Here is a 21,040-nt window from a genome sequence, read left to right as displayed (position 1 = left end):
AATCAACGCGACAATAAAACGTATTGTTTTACTGTGTACGTTTTCAGCGTCTCATTTTTTTTTGCGTTTCAATTAAAAGATATATCAACATTTAAATTTAACTTTAAGTATTATGGTATCTGTTCAGTGCATATTTACCTATAAGTATGGCAAATCACTTGTTATTGAATTGCTGGAAGTTTAAAAAAAAAAACAATTATAAATAGAACGACTCAGAGAAATTTTTCTATATTCTTTTTTCATTTTAATATACTTTCATAGAAATGTTTCTGTTATGCCACAAAAAAACTATTTTCTTTACGTCACAAGTGTCACACTCATATAATAATTCCATAGCTAATATAACATACTGACTCAACGGGTCACGGGTAGTCTCATATATATATATATATATATATATATATATATATATATATATATATATATATTTGTTAATTGTATTAATTTTGAATCCTCCGTTGTGTCCTTTTTAAAAAACTGAAATTATAACTTCAGAAGAGGTAATTAACTACTTAGAATAACAAAGAAATATTGCAAAACGAAAATGATTAAATTACAAAATAGCACTAAAATGACGTCACAATATTTTGAAATAACTATTTGGAATCTGAAAAGTGTGCATGATGACAAGATAACAAGATAACAACAGCATTAGGCCATCCTTAAGTCCAACACTTTCCCGCATTGGGCAGCAACAACGCGCTAGCACAAGGTTCTTGTGAAAATATTAGGTAATCGATATCGGTATTTGTCCTGATCTTAATTTTTTATGCACAATATTTTTTTTACAGAGATTTTACGTACGTAATCTAACTTCTCTTTGTGTTTTATATTGGAAGTCAATAAGTAGCGATTAAGTTAACTAGTATGAATTTTTGCGAGGGTCATATTAGTACATGTCAGGATAAGCTGGTAGCAAAGTTGCAGATGAGGGTTCAAAAGTTAGACAAAACGCGCTAGAAATGCAAAGAAACAATATGACGATAGAAAGGATGTCACATGTTTGATTGGCTGGTTGTTTTTGTTTTACGGCATATCAACCCTTTTCATATTATTTGATGCCGAATCCAAAGATTTTGAAGGAAGATTTTTTTAATAGAATATTTGTTGTTTTCAAGTCAGTTTCTATTTAACCCATAGTTGGGACCCTAACAGGTACTACCACTCCGGGTCAGAGTGGACCTGGGAGCAATGGCAATTAAAGGGTGGCTCCACACTCCCCAAAGCCCACAAGCTGGGGCCTCACCACTGGACATAGTTTAACTTCATATCCAGGACGTCACATGTTTGAGGAGAGAACAGAGAGTTCTGGGCAGTATTTCGGAACGCGAAAATGAATTAGAAATCTAAGTGAATGATGCATCGAGACTCTGTCCGTGCGTCGCCCATCGTTAAGATTAATAACTGTGCAGATCTGTAATCGGACGTATCTTAGCGTTCGCTCGGCTTTGCTAAGAACATGACGTCAACCGCTCGGGTTTGCCTGTAATCTGACGTAAGGCACCGATCAGTCAATAACAATGCACGGCAACGAGCAGACGACTTTCGGATAAATATTGAAAGAGAAAAAAAACAAAACAAAACAAAAAGCAAAAACTAAACAAAACAAAAATAAACAAACAAAAAAGAAACTAGATATTACATGGAAAGCATGGAGACTAATAGCACTATGAATTTAGTAATGTTAGACAAGCAACTTCAGACATCCGGAGAAGTAGTTGTTCTTTTATTTTATCAAAAGTAAGAAATTAATCGACCCCCCCCCAAATTGCATTACATGTGGCATGATGCATCATTGCAAAAAGAGGGTCCGTAGCGACCGATGTGGCTGGAGGTGCACAAACCTTTCCCCCAGTTTTTTTTTTTGACAAAATCATTCGCAATTGAACCTTTTTTAAACCTCTTCTTGCAATTTCCTTTGAAACACACACACACACACACACACACACACACACACACACACACACACACACACACACACACACACACACACACACACACACACACACACACACACACACACACAATTTTAAACAAAACAAAAATACTTGAAAATAAAACATTACTTCTTTGAATATTATCAAAAACCTTTGAAAGACAAAAAAAAAAAAAAAAAAATTACATAATTTGTTTGAAAAAAAAAAAAACAAAAGATTTTTTGTTTGATAAACATTATCTATAAAAATTGAATACAAAAAAAAATGGTTACAGAAAATTCCCTCTCCTCCAACATAAAAATATTTTTGTCATGAAACATTAAATGATTAATAAAACAAAATTACGGTAGGTTATTTTTTTCTTATTTTTTATTTCTACGATTCTCATTGATTTTACTATTTTTCTGTTTCATAGATTTGATCATCGGCGACGCTATGCTTAATCCGGCGGTTGACGTTATGCTTCAAACAAAGTCGAGCCAATAGATACGTTCGGTTCAAAATCTGCACCAGTACCAAAACATTAATTAAATAAATACTTAGTTCCATGGTCTCTCTCCAATTAAGCAATCTCTCTATGTAAATAAAACCTTGAAATCTTAACAAGTTTTTAAAATTGAGGAGAATAAAACATGATTTGCATTTTTTTTAATTATATTTATGAAAACAATTTATAAAATTCGAAGAAAAATCGACTTTTATGAATTTTTTGTTTAGAAAGACGGCCATACATGTAATCATGTTATTAGTAGCTAAAATTCTGTAAAAAAATTTGTAAGAATTTTTTATTATGGACAGTCTGACTGTTTGACAGACCTGCCTTGCTAGGGCTTCAGTCATGACGTCATTTTTCAGTGTAAGGGTCTGAATATATATTTATGATGGGTACGGTTGAATCAGTTTCCTCCAGAGGAGGACATGTCATAGGAATATTAAATTCACAAGCGGTCAGTCGATTGTATATCCCGATCAGGGGAGATGACGACGTTAGGTTTTTGTAGTTCTAGCAGGGAAATGTTGAAGTCACCCTACATACGTCTGGTATTCTCAAATAGTCACTTATCTGGTACTGACCAGGCTCAACGTTGCTTAACTTCTATGATCTAACAAGAACCGGTGTGTTAACGAGATTTTATGCTATGAGAGACGAGCATATTCGGAAAAAAATTACTCGGAAAAGATCCATATCTCCAGATCGAAGGCTTAAAAGCAGAAGTATCGAGAAATTAATTCCATTATTTAAGAGTTCCAAGAGTTTCCTACTAACAGGCGCACGTACGTATACTTTTAACCCGTCGACCAGTAACCTGTAATCGAGTCTCTCAACGAAATAGCATCTGGCTTCAAAGATCTCTATTTAAAACCAATTATACCGTTTTTGAAAATCTTTGAAGTCGCCTTGAATAATTTTATTGAAGCAAAAAAAAAAAAAAAAAATAAATAAATAAAAAATTAAAAAATAATCAAATCATGAACGGATTTCCTTTTGCAGAAACGACCGTTCAATATACGCCGTTGTTTAAGTATGAAAATCTTATTTTGAATTTAGCGTGTCAAACCGACGATCGACCGACAGACACAGTCTCTTACACAAATGTACAGCGGCAGCTAAAAAGGCAATTTCAAACTTAAGTTTAAAAGAACGACGAAAATGCCATTTTAAACGTAAGCTGGACAAATCAATGAAAATGCTATTTCAAATTTAATCGTAACCTAAATGTTATTTCAAACTTAAGCGTGACTGACCGAAAATTCTATCACAAGCGCAAATGTTAAAGAGTAAAAATGCTATTTCAAACTTAAGCGTGTCGAATCGAAGAAAATGTTAATTCAGACTAAAGCGTAACAGATCAAAAATACTATTTTAAACTTAAGCGTTACAAACAGACAATGATGCTATTTCAAAATGAAACGTGACAGACATTGAAAAATGCTATTTCAAACTTAGGTGTGACAGACTAAGAATGCTACTTGAAACTAAAGCCTGGCAGATCGGACATATTACAAATTGAAACGTTACAGACCAAATATAGTTATTTCAAACGGTAACGTTACAGACTAAAAAAATGCTATTTCACACTGTAGATCGACATATCGATCGACTGAAATATGCTTGGCCTCCTATCAAGTAAGGTACGGCCATCTACGGCCATCTGTGTACCTGGCGATAAAAATGCTATTTTAAACTGAAGCATTACAGACCGAGTGTATTCGAAGCATGCGTTGGCGCATCTAAAAATACAAGCCCCACCCCCAAAGAAAGAAAGAAAGAAAAAATTCAAATAGCAACACAAAATCGTCGCTATTCTGATACTGTCCAGAACGTACCGAGATACGCTAAGAGTCACGCTCGAGCGGGAAAATGCGAAGTGCAAGATTCGCGTCATTGGTTGGGGAAATGTACGGTTATTATATTGCACTTTCTAGGCAATAATTACCGACAGTCAGCTGCGTCGAAAACGCATCTGGTGTCAGCCATTTTGCTTGAAGCAAAGCCAAAACAAACAAACACGCAAATAAACAACCGCTTCGTTCGAAACCGAATAACGTTTAAGATAAAGATTACAAAGTTCCTAACAAAGTGACGTACCGATGACGACGACGACGACGACGACGATGACGATAATGATGACGATGACAATGATGATGACGATGACGATGATAATGATGCATTTCAATACATACAGGTCCTGGGTATAGCCCACAAAAGTTTATGATGCCCCAAATCGGAAGCTTTGGAGTAATGTTAAGTGGCATTATTCACAGAAAAGATCCATACCGCCACATCGAAGACTTTATATAAAAGAAGCACTGAGAAATATTATCGATTAATTCCATCATTATTTTAAAAGTTCCAAGAATTTCCTACTCACAGGCGCACATAATTATACTTTCAACGCGTCGACCAGCAACCTGTTATCAAGTCTCTCAACGAAATCGCACCTGGTTTCCACGATATCATAAATCTATTTAAAACCAATTATACCGTTTTTGAAAATCTTTGAAGTCGAGATGAATAATTTTCTTGTGGCAAAAAGGAATTTGTCAAATCAAGAACTGATCTTCTTTTCAGAAACGACCGTTTCATATGCGTCGTTGTTTAAGTATAAACTGAACATGTCAAACCGACGATGGACCGGCAGACAGAGTCTCTTATACAAATGACAGTCAACAAACCGGAAGTCTAAGACTCGAGTTTAGCTCTCATTTGGGCTCATCAGCCAGACATATCCGCACCCGGGATTTGAAACCCGAGCATCCTGCATGCGAAGCAAACACTCTGCCAACTGAACAAACGCGCCGCACACAAAAAATTCTATTAACCAACATAGATCAAGCAAACCGCGGCGCAATCAGTTGCTCAGTTGGCAGAGTATTTGCCTCGCATACAGGAGGCTCGAATTTCAAATCCCGGGTGCGGATATGTCTGACTGATGTCTGTCTTGGGTTAGTTTTTCCATAAGTTTCCATAAGTAATCGAATTGTTTGAGGGAGACCTTCAGATTGTCTTTGAACCGTTTCCGCTGTCCTCCTGCCGATCTTTACCTTCAGACAGCTCACCATTAAGGAGCTGTTTTGAAAGCTTTGAATTAGGCATATGGCATATATGACCTGCACACCGAACCTGGCACTGCTGTAAGATAGTATGTACTGACGGAAACTTTGGACGGAAACTAGAACCTCTGTGTCTGATATCTCATTTTGTTACTTGATTTTTAACAATCTACAGAGGCAGGTCTTATGGGAAATGTTTTGTTTCTTGGCATTTCTGACATATACGGTCCAAATTTCAAAAGCATACATAGGATGATAAGAAACACAGCTCAGAATTTTGGTCTGCAGCCGAATTCCTTTACGCTCTCACACAATGGTTCTGAGACGTCCAAAGGCAGCACCAGCCTTGGTTATCCTGCAGTCGACTTTGTCGTCTATGTGTACTGCCCTTGACAGAATACTGCCCAAGTAAGTGAACTTGTCCATAGCTTTTAAGTTGCTTCCACGAATCGAGATATGGAGCTCAACATATATTTTTCCCGGAACAAGCTGGTACATTACTTCGATCTTCTTTAGTCAAACCGCAATTGTCGCATGCCTAAAAAAAAACAAAAACACCCCCCCCCAAAAAAAACGACATGTTTGGCTCTGTGTTGGCATTGAGGGTAAAATCACAAGCAAACAGAAGATCTCGTATTAAGTTATACAATTTCTTGTCTGTCCCTTAATTGATGCTTACTTCGAGGATTTTTGACGTTGAATGCATCAGTCATCGAAAACCTCTCCATCAGCTATGACACAAACCATCATCCAGTCGTAAAATTGTTTGCTGATTGAAATGAATTTGCCAGGACATCCAAATTTGGCCATAATTCTCCATAGACCTGCCTGATTTACAGCGTCGACAAATGTGTAAAGGTCCTGGCATTGTTCCTGACATTTTCCTGAAGTTGATGAGCAGCAACTACCATGTCAACTGTATCACGCCCATACGAAAACCACATTGATTTTCCGGGAGGAGGCTATCTTCTAGATGTTTGGTTAAATGATTGAATAGCAGGCTTGCAAAAATTTTACTATGGTTGTCGCAGCTCCGTCCGTTTTCTTTCATCTTGTATATATGCACTACGGATACATCTTTGAATTTTAAGGGATTAGATCTTTCGTCCAGAATGAAAGAAAAAGCTCGTGTAGCTTTTATGTCAATGATCATATTCTTATATATCTCTGAGAGTATGCCATCAGAGCTTTGCCACAAGAAAGCTGTTTTACAGTTTTCTCAGCTTCCTGGATGGTGGGCAACTCTTTAAGAGTTTGATTTGTTTCGATTTGTGGAAGTTGTGTGATCGTCTCATCACTTATTGAAGACCTGTCCATAACAGAGTTGAAGTGCTCTGCCCACATAAAATATTGGTACGCTCTGTTATCAGTTTCGTTTCATTAGCAGTGAAGTGTCGGCAGCCTGTGGCCCATGTATCGTTTTAAGAATCTCGTGGAGTCATGCATATCTGCATATTTCTGTATTTTCCGAGATTTATCATTGACACACACACACACACACACACACACACACACACACACACACACACACACACACACACACACACACACACACACACACACACATAGTAAAGCAACTGGCCCTGACCGTATTCCGATTAAAGTGTTCAAAATACTTCAACCAGAACTAGCACACATACTTACAAAGCTGTTTAAATGTTGTCTTAAAGAGAAATACTTACCAACACCCGGAAAAATCTTATCAGTCAGCTCCGTATTTAAAAATCAGTCATTCTCGGTACAGACCGATCAATCTCAGTGACATGCAATATGGTTTCCGTTCTCCTAAATCTACAGCTGATGCGCAATCTGTAATAGCTCACAGGATTAGCGAATTTCTCGACAAGGGCTTTGTTTCTAGGGCAACTGCTCTTGATATATGAAAGGCTTTTGATAGAGTATGACATAGAGGTCTACTTCACAAGATCTCCAGCTACGGAATAGCTGGAAATGTTTTCTTGATTATTAAATCCTTTCTCTTTTGAGAGGTTTATAAGGGTAGTGGTTGATGGGCAAAAATTAGAAGCTCAAAGTATCAATGCTGGCGTCCCTCAAAGTTCAATCATGCGCCTAACTATTTTTTTGATCTTCATCAATGACCTCCCAAATCACATTCTTAGATCATTCGTAGACATTTATTAGACGACACTACCATCTATGGCAACACTTCAAAAGCCGGAAATGATCAAGACCTACGATTCTTTCCACTGATCTTGAGAACGTGGTGCAAGTAGGAAAAAGGTGACTGGTTAATTTTAATGTATTTAAAACAAAGTTTCTCTCTTTCCATCATCTGACGCCAATTGAAAATAATAGCTCTCGTCTTGGAGAAGCACCAAGTTTTGACAAGGTTTTGGGTCTAACCCTAACCCTAACCCCTAAACCCTAAACCCTAACCCGACCTTCACTTCTCATCTGAAATGGAGCACATACATCAAATCCGTTTCTAAAGTCGCCGGGAAAATAGTTGGATTATTCTACCGCTCCAGTAGACATCTCACTGTCGATGCAATTCTCTACCTGAATAATTAATTGTAGGTAGAGACCGTTTCATACCCTCGAAAAAGTTCCAGCAAAAACCTAACAGAAATCCGTGGTTCTTTTCAGAATGCTTTGCTGCCATTGCGCACAGAAATCACTTTTTCCATTGCTTCCAACGTAATAGATGTACTGAGACTAAAGCCGCTTGCAGGACTGCCAGCAACAACTGTAAAAAGTAATAAAGAACGCGAGAGAGTTGTATGCTCAGTCCGTCAAGTTTAAAGTAGCTGAGCAGCGGCTTGGTTCCCACCTGTTTTGGCAAATAGCAAACAGAATCCTGAACAGAAGCGTGTGCTCTATCCCAACTATTATCAATGGGCCCGAGGTAATCTCGTCAGCATCAGACAAACTCTTTGCCAAGAACTTTGCAGCTAATTCTACCCTTTGCGACCAAGCTCGCCAACCCCCAATATTTCCTCCTGTATCAGAAAACACGCTATGTGATATACAAATATATGTATGTGATGTTGCCAAGCTAATCAAAAACCTTGATTCCAGTAAAGCAACCGGCCCTGACAGTATTCCAATTAGAGTACTCAAAAAACTTCAACCAGAACTAGCGCCCATGCTTACAAAACTGTTGAAACGTTGTCTTAAGGAGAATTGCTTCCCATCACCCTGGAAAATCTAATCAGTATACCCTGTATTTAAGAATTCAGGTGATCGCTTATCTCCCTCTCAGTACAGACCAATAAGTCTCCTGTGCGTCGTAAGCAAGTTGCTGGAATCTGTGTTAAATACAAAAGTAATCAAACATCTCAGCAAAAACAACCTTCTTAGTGACACGCAATATGGTTTTCGTTCTGCTAGATCTACAGCAGATGTGCTTACAGTTATATCTCATAGGATTAGCGAATCTCTCGACGGAGGCTACCTTTCTACGGAAATTGCTCTTGACATATCAAAAGCCTTTGATAGGGTATGGCATAAAGGTTTACTTCACAAGGTCTCCAGCTATGGTATAGCTGGAAATGTCTTCTCAATTAGTAAATCATTTCTCTCTGATAGGTTCATAATAGTAGTAGTTTATGGGTAGAAATCAGAAGCTCACAGTATTAATGTTGGAGTCCCTCAGGGGTCCATTCTGGGTCCAACTCTTTTCCTGATCTACATTAATGATCTTCCAAATTACACCCTTACATCATTCGTAGACATTTATGCAGATGACACTATCATCTATGGCAACACATCAAAGGCCGTAAATGATCAAGTTCTCTCCGATTCTCTCTCCTCTGATCTTGAACACGTAGTACAATGGAGAAAGAAATGTCTGGTAACTTTTAATGCATTTAAAACAAAGCTTTTATCTTTACATCATCAACGCTCTGATCCTCATCTGGTATCATCTGACTTTAGCAAATAGGGTGCATACCTTTATAAGTATTTGCTAATATTTTCTCTCCTCTGATGAGATGGTAGACATCGAAACCCTATAGGTTAAGGAGGTTAATTTTCTAAAGCATTCTTTGTCTTGCTTAAAATAAAAAAAATTCGTTGATATGAAAATCAACCACTTCACTTCATTTCAATGAGAGTTTTTTGAAATTCATTGAATTACAATTTAATTTATTTGCTCTATCTTGCATATCGAGCAATTCTTGTTTAGATGTGAAAACTAATAGAATATTACTGCCAGTAATATTTTGTAAACCTACAATCTCACGTTTCCATAACAACTGATTGTTAAATAAAAACTATTCTGAAGTATATATAAATACATATATATACATACATATACATATACATACATTTATATACATACATATATATACATAATATATGCATATATAAATAGATAAATATATATATATATATATAGATACATATATATATAAATACATATGTATACATATATATATATATATATTCAGAATATATATAGTATATATATACATATATATATATATACATATATACGTACATATACATGCATATATTTACATACATATATACATAATATTTTAACATATATATACATACATATATGCGTACATACACATATATATTTATATGCATACATATATACATATATATTTTAATATATATACATATTTTTATATGCATACATATATACATACATATATATGCATACATATATACATACATATATATGCATACATATATACATACATATATATACATATATATATATATATATATACAAATATTTATATACCTACATAGATATATACATATAAGTACATACATATGCGTACGTATATATATATATATATATATATATATATATATATACATATATACATAAACGTATGCATACATATATATACATATATACATATACGTATGCATACATATATATACATATATAAATATATATACATACATATATACATATGGTGATTGTCACTTCTTGACAGAAGAAGACCATCTTTCTCTTGCTTTATTGTTGATTACTCAATTATTCTCATGTATTTTTGAATATATATATATATATTTATTATTATAATTATGTACACATATATACATTTATACACACACACACACATACACACATATATACATGTGGAGATGTGATCAAGAATGCATCAATTCCTATTTTCTGTGCGAACGAAGGTGGCTCTTCAGACCAGCCCTGCTTTTACACAGTCTGTTACTTAAACTGAAATTAAACGGTGCTGCTCTGCTGTGGACGCTCATATGACGCTTTATGCCTCCACTCGATTTACAGACCACAGAGCAAACAGAACATCTACAAAGTTTACCCCATCAAAGAAAGATTGATCTCCATTTGAACGTTTGTGGCTAGCCAGGCCAGCTCCGGATAAAGTCATTTTACCGCATAAATCACAGGTGTGGTTCTGCATGACATCCTCCGACAGACCTGATATATCTGACAGATTTTTCTTCCGGATATTACGCTTAATTTTTGCATGCTCATATTTTTTCTTCTCAAAACTATCACAACCATGATAGACTAAGGAGCGCCACTTTTTACGATCATTGGAAGCACTTTCCCAACTGAACACGTCAATACCAAGGGCTTTAAGATTATCTTTGATGCTATCCTTAAAGCGTTTCCTCGGTTTATGTTGTGGACGCTTTCCTTTTGTAATTTCACCATAGAACAGGCGCTTTGGCAATCTATCGTCGTCCATCCTTGTCAGATGTCCAGCCAACCTCATCTGGTTGCGTATAATCAACTTCTCGATACAAGGTACATCAGCCCGCATGAGAACATCCACATCAGATATAAAAGTGCTCCACCTGATGCACAGAATGTGTCTCAGGAATTTCTGGTGCACTCTCTCCATGACTTTTATGTGTCTACCATAAGTTGTCCAGGCCTCAGAAGCGTAAAGCAGGGATGGTAAAATACAAGATTTATAGACACTGATCTTTGTATGAATAGTTATACCCTTGTCAGACCATACTCGCTTCTCTAAGCCACCAAAAGCCTTAGTGACACGCTGTATCCTATAGTTGACCTCAGCATCCAGGGTTCTATCTCTGGCGAGAGTACTACCCAAATACACAAATGTGTCAACCACGGCAAGTCTCTGGTTGTTGACAAAAATATTTAGTTCCACATACAAACTACCGGGTGGAGGTGTGAACATGACCTTAGTCTTCTTAAGACTAATAGTAAGCCCAAAAGACGCACAGGCCCCCGAAAACAGATCCATGATACCCTGCATATCCCTCTCACCAAGGGCCACGAGATCGGCGTAATCCGCATAAAGCAATTCACGAACCAGGTGCTGAAAGGTCCTTGTGGAAGCATGAAAACGACGAAGATCAAAGACCCTACCTGTGGTTCTGAAACGCAAACACCTAGAGAACATTCCCTAAAGGCATACGATAACATAGTTGCAAAATAAATTGAAAAAAGTGTAGGTGCTAGGATATCACCCTGCTTCACACCATTGTCAACCGATATGGGTTCCGACAGGCATCCGTTGAAGTTCAGGCGAGCGTTGATATTAGTGTGGAGCTCCCTGAGTAATCGTATAAATTGAGGTGGGCATCCCAACTTTCCCAGAATTATCCATAGGGCACTTCTGTTCACCGTATCAAAAGCCTTAGTCAAATCAACAAAAACCTGATAAAGCGGAACACAGTGTTCAGTACATTTCTCCTGCAACTGCTGAGCAAAGAAGATAATGTCCGTGGTTCCTCTGCCCGGACGAAAGCCACTTTGGCTTTCTGGAATGACGGATGGACAAATATACTTTAACAATCTATTGAGTAGAACTCTGGAAAATACTTTGCCAACTGCTTCCAACAAACTTATCCCACGATAACTTCCACAGTCGGTCCTGGGCCCCTTTCCCTTGTACAGTGATATAAGAATTGCATCAACCCAATCCTGATAGACGGGAACACCCCTCCAGACATCAGTGATAAGATGAAGAATTTCATGAACAAATTTATCACTCCCATGTAAGAGGACTTCCACAGGAATACCATCAAGCCCTGGAGCTCTCCCAACGTATATATATATATATATATATACATATATAAATATATATGCATACATATATACATATACATACATATATACGTACATATACATATATTCATATACATGCATACATATATACATACATATTTTAACATATATATACATATATTTATATACATACATATATATACATACATACCATACATACATATATACATATGTATATATATACATATAAATACATACATATGCATAGATACATATATATACATATATATACATATATACATATGCATACATATATACATATATATACATATATACAGATACATACATATATACATATGCATACATATATACATATATATATATACATACATATATACAGATACATACATATATGCATCCATACATATATATACATATATATACATACATATATAAATACATATATATAAATACATATATATACACATATATATATATACATACATATATATATATAAATACATATATATACATATATATATATAAATACATATATATACATATATAAATACATATATATATACATACATATATATAAATGCATATATATACATATATATATATAAATACGTATATATACATATATATATATATAAATACATATATATATACATACAAAAATATACATACATATATACATGCATATATATGCATATGAATGTATATATATATATGCACACACACACACACACACACACACACACACACACACATATATATATATATATATATATATATATATATATATATATATATGCATACATACATGCATATGATGGCAACAACTCGTTCTCGAGTATTGCCATAACTTTATATATCTCTGGCTCAAATGACGCAAACATGAGTAGTAGTCTTGCACATCCATTGATGATCGGATCTAAGCTGTGGTGCCTGTAAAGCCTACCAGGCCAGACTCTGGAAGTTCCAGAGCCTTTATTTCCACTGACGCCCATATATGCATCAGTCCTTATTGAATGTCCTTTTGCCGTTTCAGGCTACAGCCAGCCTTTTTGTAATCGAGATGCACACTGATAGCAAAATGGGTATTCCATTGTATATCAAGTAATGCATGTGCTTGAAGATTTTATAGTGAGGAAAGACTTTGCACCGAGACAATCCCACTCTCGAAACAACTGCCACATTGAACCAAAAAGAAGAGCAAGTCAACATCATTGGAAGCAGCAGTCGCGACACGTTTTGTATCAGGGTTTTCCTTCTCCTAGAGAGGTTGCCTTCACCATGGCTTACGGGAGCCCTCTCCACCCACCATGCCATTTGATCCAGGCACCAGAGCATACTCCACGCGCCGGTGGATCATATATATATATATATATATATATATATATATATATATATATATAAATAACAGTAGAAACTTATAAATATATTGCCACATATTACCTTTCAGTTTACCCCCCCCCCAAATTATAAGTGAATTTATAGCCGTCATTTACTATTTAGGTGGCACCAATCAAAATCAAAATCACCCACTCCATAGAAAATAGACACCCTAAAAACCGTTAAAATAAATTACCACGAAGCAATAATACACCCCCTATTTGACCATAATAATATACCCCTGAATCTCAATACTATGTTAAAGACCATATATAATCTTATATATCATACTATATATAATAGACTTCTCCTTATTTATTTAGAATTCAATAAAGCTTCCCCCAACATTCTATAATTCCTCTTAATCTCTTTCGTCCCTAATGAACCTTTAGCTAGACGCCGCATCTTCCCCATGCTATATAGCATCTTCTCTACTCTTCTGATGAGAAGCACTAGGTTTCGAAATGCCCTGGCATAAAGAGTCCCTTCTATTCCCCAAATTTTGCCTGTATTCCATTATTAAATAAATGATCCTTTCTATATCTACCAATATATAGTTTTGTGTCTTCATTTCATACTCTTGTTGTCATATATATATATATATATATATATATATATATATATATATATATATATATATATATGCATACATATATGCATATACACATACATATATATATATATATAAATATATATACATGCATATATATTCTGTCCCACCCCTTATTTATCCCTTTTATCTAATTTATGCCTAGGAGAAATATAATTTAGAAGTTTATTTTGGTCTTCTTTTCGAAAGTTTCTTTTTAATGGTCTATGTTTAAACTATAGTGAGGGGGGGAGAAACAAAACTAAACCCTCAGCAATCAATTATGGCACTACATTCAGTGTTATTCAAAAGTGTTTTAAAATTATGTATCATAAAAATCTTATATATATATATTTATATATATATATACGCACATATATTCACACATATATGCATACATACATATATACGTACATATATACATATATATACATATATGTATATCCATACATATCTATACATACATATATATGCATACATATATATATATACATGTATAATAATACATATATATACACATATATATACATATGTACACACACATATACACACACACACACACACACACACACACACACACACACATATATATATATATATATATATATATATATATATATATAGGTGAAATCCAATTTTAGCGTTACAAATTCCAGAGAATTATTTGAGGATGGACACTATTGCCAAACGAATTATTCCGTACAAATGTAAAATAAATGTTTAATAATATTTTCGTTTGTTTTACATTATTCTGTTTAAATCTTTTTCAATAAGTTTTTCGTTTGTTTTATTTTAATTTATTCCGTTCAAAAATGTAAAATGGAGAGGGAAAATCCCCTCCCCCCACTTTCAAGGGCAGGTCACTCACAAAGAAAAGAAAATGGACCAATCAGATTAAAGGATGACTTTATGATTAAGGAGAAGCGGACATTTTTATTTTTCAATTTACATGTCGATAAGGTAAACAAAATGACCGGCTTCGATATTTTGTTCTACGCTTACAATGGTTAATTTAAAAAAAATACTATTTAGCACAATATAATTCGTTTGGCAATAGTGCCCATCCTTAAATAATTCTCTGGAATTTGTAACGCTAAAATTTGATTCTACCTATAATATATAAGTAGAATCCAAACATAAAGCGTTACATAGAACCAAGAACATTGAAGACGCATATCTATAAGTTTTCTAACCTTCTCCATCCCCCCCATTACTGCCATCATCATGACTCTTCCGCACCCCCCAAAAGAGTGAGACCAAACAGCCAAGTAAGGCCAAAAAGGAAGGAGAGACCGAGGAGAGAGCACTGGTCAAACCTCCGCTGGATAAGTGCGAAGAGAACTGGGACCTTGGGGAGGTTTATTGCCACTCAAATTCTAGTGAAGACCAATAACTGCTGCCAACAAGAAATCAATGACAAGCAGCTGTTGCAATAATTCAAATTTATTTGCAAATACTATCGAAAGAGGTGGAGAGTACTGGAAACCTGGGGAGACTTATTGTCACTCAGCTTCCACAGGTTGTTTTCAAGGAGAGATCTTTGATAACCTACGTGAAAGCTCCTAGCTCCTTATGAGCCAATAATAATAATAATAATAATAATAATAATAATAATAATAATAATAATAATAATAATAATACGACCAATACCGTGATAAGCTGCAACAAGTATTGTGATGAGGGGAGTCGGCTCTGTTCAGAAAGTACCATTCAATATAGGTTAACGTGGAAAACATTCTCGGTAGGGTTTTGTAATTCCAAATATGACACACCTAAAGACGTTCAGAGTTTACATCGGTTGAAATTTTGTGAGAATAACATTCAAGATGCGAACAACAATAATCCGAATAATCAAAATATATTTACATCTAATATTGGATGCTTGTACAGTATACCAGGCTTTCAAACAGATGCATTTCAAGTAAAATCATTATTACGCACTTATGTATAATTACAAGTATAAATAAAAAATCACCGAATTATCGAGTTTTATTGTATATTTTAATATGGAAGAATTGTAAGACCAATTCTGTATGGCAAACTGACTTATCTCCCTTGCTTTCTTTTAAATCCGCCATGAAAAAAAAAAAAAATAGAAAATGTCCGAGCGCTAGTTTTTTTCCGAAAAAAAAATATCTATCATATCTTCTACTGGATCATTTTTCGTAAGTTTTGGAATTTATACTAATTTCGACATGATACCTAAGTACGTAATAATGTGTTCCCCTGAAATGCATTTGTTCGGAAACTCGATTAACGGCACAAACGTCAAATGTTGTTTCGGCATGAAATCATCCACAAGAGAGTTGATATGCCGCCAAAAACAAATGAAATCAAAACAAGCTAGCAGTGTTTTCTTAAAATAACGCACAGGTGCTAGCGGGAGAGGGCGGTCATTTAATATTGTATGAATAGAAACGGCTGCTTGTGGGTTATGGGTCGCTATACGTGCTTTGCTCTCGGTGCACTGGTTACCCATATCACGCTATTGCTCCATACTCCTGCACCCATTATGGGGGGAAATACACCAGAAACCATCCAAACAATCTGGTTACAATGTTTGAAAGGTGTTGCGCTAATCTACCAGCTGGTTTATATGCAAAGGAAAGAAGAGAGAAAGATTAATAAACAACAACAGAGAGAATAAAGACCATCACGGCGATGGCGACGTAGAAGACAGATAAATGAGAAAAATATTTAGAAAAAAGAAAACATAAGTAGAGAAAAAGAAGATAAAGAAGACAAGGATGGAAGAAAAAGACGTAGAAGAAGAGGAATGAAAAAAAGAAGATAAGCAGTAAAATAAATAAACACACAGGTAAAATGAAGAGGAAAGAAAAGAACAATGAGGTCATTAATAAATCCGCCAAACACTTCATCAACAAAACTGCAGAATCACCGATGATCTTAAAAGATCTTTTTGAGTACTTTAATGGCAACTCATGAACACCACTTCAACAAAACTGCAGAATCACCGATGTGCAGATTGTGTAATCAAAAGAGATAAACATCAGCGCATAGTATATTAGAGTGTCCTATGCTAGCTCAACATAAAATAATGCTAGCTCAACATAAAATAATGCTAGCTCAACATAAAATAATACTAACTCAACGTAAAATAATGCTAGCTCAACATAAAATAATGCTAGCTCAACGTAAAATAATGCTAGCTCAACATCAATATAAAAAATGGAGACACGCCGAAGTCACTCATGTCCTACACTAGAATATATGCAAACTCTATGAATTAGATCACAATGAGAAGTGGTATGAGACTTGTTGTCACTCAGACTCCAGAGAACACCACAAATTTTTCTCAAAGAGCAATGACGGCTTGTGTGACTACTCCTAGTGAGTAAATAATAATGATTACTTACATGAGCTACAAAAGCTAACCGAACATATAAGAAACTGCAACAGAAGTAAAACAAAAAGAGAAGAACATTGCATGAAATCAAGAAAACTGAAACCGCAAAATTGTAAATAAACTATGTTCCTCCCAAATGGTAATTACGGAATAGACATGCTACGCTAAATACTCGTGAAGGCTCAAGACGGAGGGAAAGGCCGAGGTGTGAAAGCACTAACAAGACCTACACTGGACGAGTGCGAAGATGACTGGGACCATATGAAGGCTTGTTGCTACTCAAATTGCAGTAAAGACGAATGGAAGTCAACAGCAAGCGGATGTTGCGATAATGCAAAGGCATTTGCTAAGGTTATCGGAAGAGGTGGAAAGTACTGGAAATCCGAGGAGACTTGTTGTCACTCTGACTGTCGCAAATACTACCTGTTGTTGCCAGAGAGTAATCTTTGATTATAGCCTGTGTGAAAACTCATAGTGAGTACAAATAATAATAATAATAATAATAATAATAATAATAATAATAATAATAATAATAATAATACATAAACGAGGTACTATTTTATCCAGAAAATTGCAGTCGTGACGTAGCAGTGACGTAAGCAGTTCCGACTACAAACGGAGAAATTGTACACAATATGAACCGAACCGACTTGACAAACTAAAATTTAGTTTACATTATTATAATTGGCTCACAAGGAGCTTTTCACGTAGGTCTTCAAAGATCTCTCCTTGATAACAACCTGGAAGCTGAGTGACAACAAGTCTGCCCAGGTTTTTAGTACTCTCCACCTCTTTCGATAACATTTGCAAATAACTTTGCATTATCGCAACAGCCGCTTACCATTGATTTCTCACTGGCAACGGCCATTGCTCTTCATTGGAATTTGAGTGGCAATAAGCCTCCTCATGGTCCCAGTTCTATTCGCACTTGTCCAACGAGGGTCTGGGCAGTGCTCTCCTCGGTTTTGCTCTTTTTTTTGGGGGGGGGGGAGGGGCCGGTGATGTGGTAATGGAGGTATTGAGAGGTTAGAGGACTTCAGCGTTCTTGGTTCCGTCGCTTCATGCTTTGCCTCTGCAGCAGTTTGTCTGACACGCGCATGTGGCTCATGTGTGTTAGTCTCCACATTCAAGGGTTTTCCTTAGTATTTTAGCTGTTAATAATAATAATAATAATAATAATAATAATAATAATAATAATAATAACAACAACAACAAAACAAACAAACCCAGTTCGGTTCGTATTATGTAGATTGTTCGATCAAGTTCGTTATCGTTCGCCAGTCTCGGAAGTATTCGGTAAAACCCGGAATTGATGATGTAAGTACTGACATTTCCTTGGATACCTATTTCTAAAATGTACAAGAAATAAGAAGCGTCTAGAACTAATACGAATAAGATTTAAAGACTACGAAACAAGGGCGTAAAATATATAACTAAAACTTTGTGAATCATGTTATCTTGCATGCTTGCATCATAAAAGAAAAAGAGAGGATTTATTATGACATCACAAGAGAGCTTAATAAATATTTGAAAAATGTGTAACGATTTCCATAAATATTTAATGATATATAATATAATATAATATATGTATAAAAAATACTCACTCAATTCAAAATGAGCCACGGATTGTCCAGTTTATAATAAAAGTCCAGTTAAACAGTTAAATAAAATATCTGTTTTCGACGTGGCATAGTCGAAGCATTTCTCAAAGTTGAAAATAATAGAATACATTTGAACACGCTCGCGGTGACGTCATTGTAAAGAATGAATTACGTCACAATGTTTCAAGGGCAAGTTGATGGAGAAGATTGAGTGGGAACAAGCGCAAACAACCGAGTGACAAACAAGCAAGAGAGATGTGAAATGATAAACGCAAACAGAATAATGAGTTTAAAAGCACAAATTCACAAAAGAGATATTTTATGTTAAATAAGATACGTGTTATATTATGGACTTTAACATAAATTTCTCAATGCGTTGGGTCTAGCTTCAAACGTATAATTCAAACTCAACCGGCGCTTCTAAGAAACAACATCTTAACGTGAATCTCGCTTGACCAAATGCACCGTTCCGAGACTTAAAAAACTACTGTAGAAACAACAAACGACTAATTCTTTGCTCCAACAACAACATGGCAAAAACACACACACACAAAAACAAAAACAAAAAACAAAACAAAAAACAAGAAAAAAAAAAAAAAACAAGAAAAACGACATCCTGAAGATGACGGTTTCCATCGAAATATATTTATGAACTTTAACATAAATTTCTAACAAAATAAACATCTGTTTATTTTGTAACAATGCGTTGGGTCTGGCTTTAAACGTATATAATACGTATCTTATTTAATTCAAACTCAACCGGCGCTTCTAAGGAACAAAATCTTAACGAGATATTTTATGTGTTTAAAATGGAATTTTACGTAGATAGGAAAACAATATTTTTTGTGATTTTTTTAGAGTAGAACAAGTGTAACAGAGCGCGTATGAGCGCGTGGGAAAATATCAGCAGCAGCTCTAAAGTAGATGGCTTGCGAGGATATTAGCAGCGGCAGCAGCCGAAAAAAGGCACATATGCAGATTAGGAAGTGTGCTTGAGCTGGTGCGACAAGAGAAAGGAAATGTGAGATATTCCATATACGGCAGCCATATTTTCTTGTTTGTCCGCCCACACGTTAGCGGTTGGCTGTCATTGGTTTAAATTTGAATGTGTCAGGTGATTGACTTGGCGCGCTTTGTATCATGCTCTCTCTCTTTCAGTCTCAACAAAGCTCGGCATCGGGATAGACTCAAAACCCAGCAGCTGCCACTGAAGGGAGCTAAGACAAGTCCTTCATAAACACCAAACAGTTGGTGAATGAAGGACCACATCTCTACAAACAGAGACAACTTATGCTGCTGAATGTATCCAAATTAAGGATGACATTCAAGAACTGTTCTGCATGTTTATTTACCAAATATTGGATCTTATCTCAATTCATATTGAGTCCTAAGGGGGCTCACATTATGCCTAATTATAGACGCCATCATCCCGCCGAGTTTTCATGAACATTCATGGATCCTTATGAGGAACAACGAACTAACATTCTGACAATAGGAATTCGAACTAAAGGCTACAGGTGTATGGGGACAAATCGGGCCACCGTTTTTGCAAAGGGACTATACCAGAACCAAAAAAGTTTCTTTGCTGTTACATTTGAACAAATTTGGAGTTTGAAAGGTATGACTTTTGTATTTGTGGAT

General features: G+C 35.5%; 1 protein-coding gene across 1 annotated transcript in view; it reads right to left on the bottom strand.

The window, feature by feature from the left end:
- The window catches only part of LOC145291480 (secernin-3-like), a 130,261-nt gene extending 110,850 nt beyond the window's left edge, over positions 1-19,411 (bottom strand). Inside the window, exons 1-2 of the mRNA XM_080137362.1 lie at positions 19,403-19,411; positions 19,025-19,147 (exon numbers count right to left, since the gene is read on the bottom strand). The gene's annotated coding sequence lies outside the window, so the exon portion shown is untranslated. The remainder of the gene's footprint in view (positions 1-19,024; positions 19,148-19,402) is intronic.
- Positions 19,412-21,040: the final 1,629 nt, after the last annotated feature.

The sequence above is a fragment of the Euprymna scolopes genome, chromosome 12 (genome assembly GCF_053919585.1).
Source record: "Euprymna scolopes isolate OS-2025 chromosome 12, ASM5391958v1, whole genome shotgun sequence".
In the NCBI taxonomy this organism is placed as follows: Eukaryota; Metazoa; Mollusca; class Cephalopoda; order Sepiida; family Sepiolidae; genus Euprymna; species Euprymna scolopes.
Note: the sequence above shows the minus strand (reverse complement) of the source record. Positions and strands in the feature narration are given on the sequence as shown.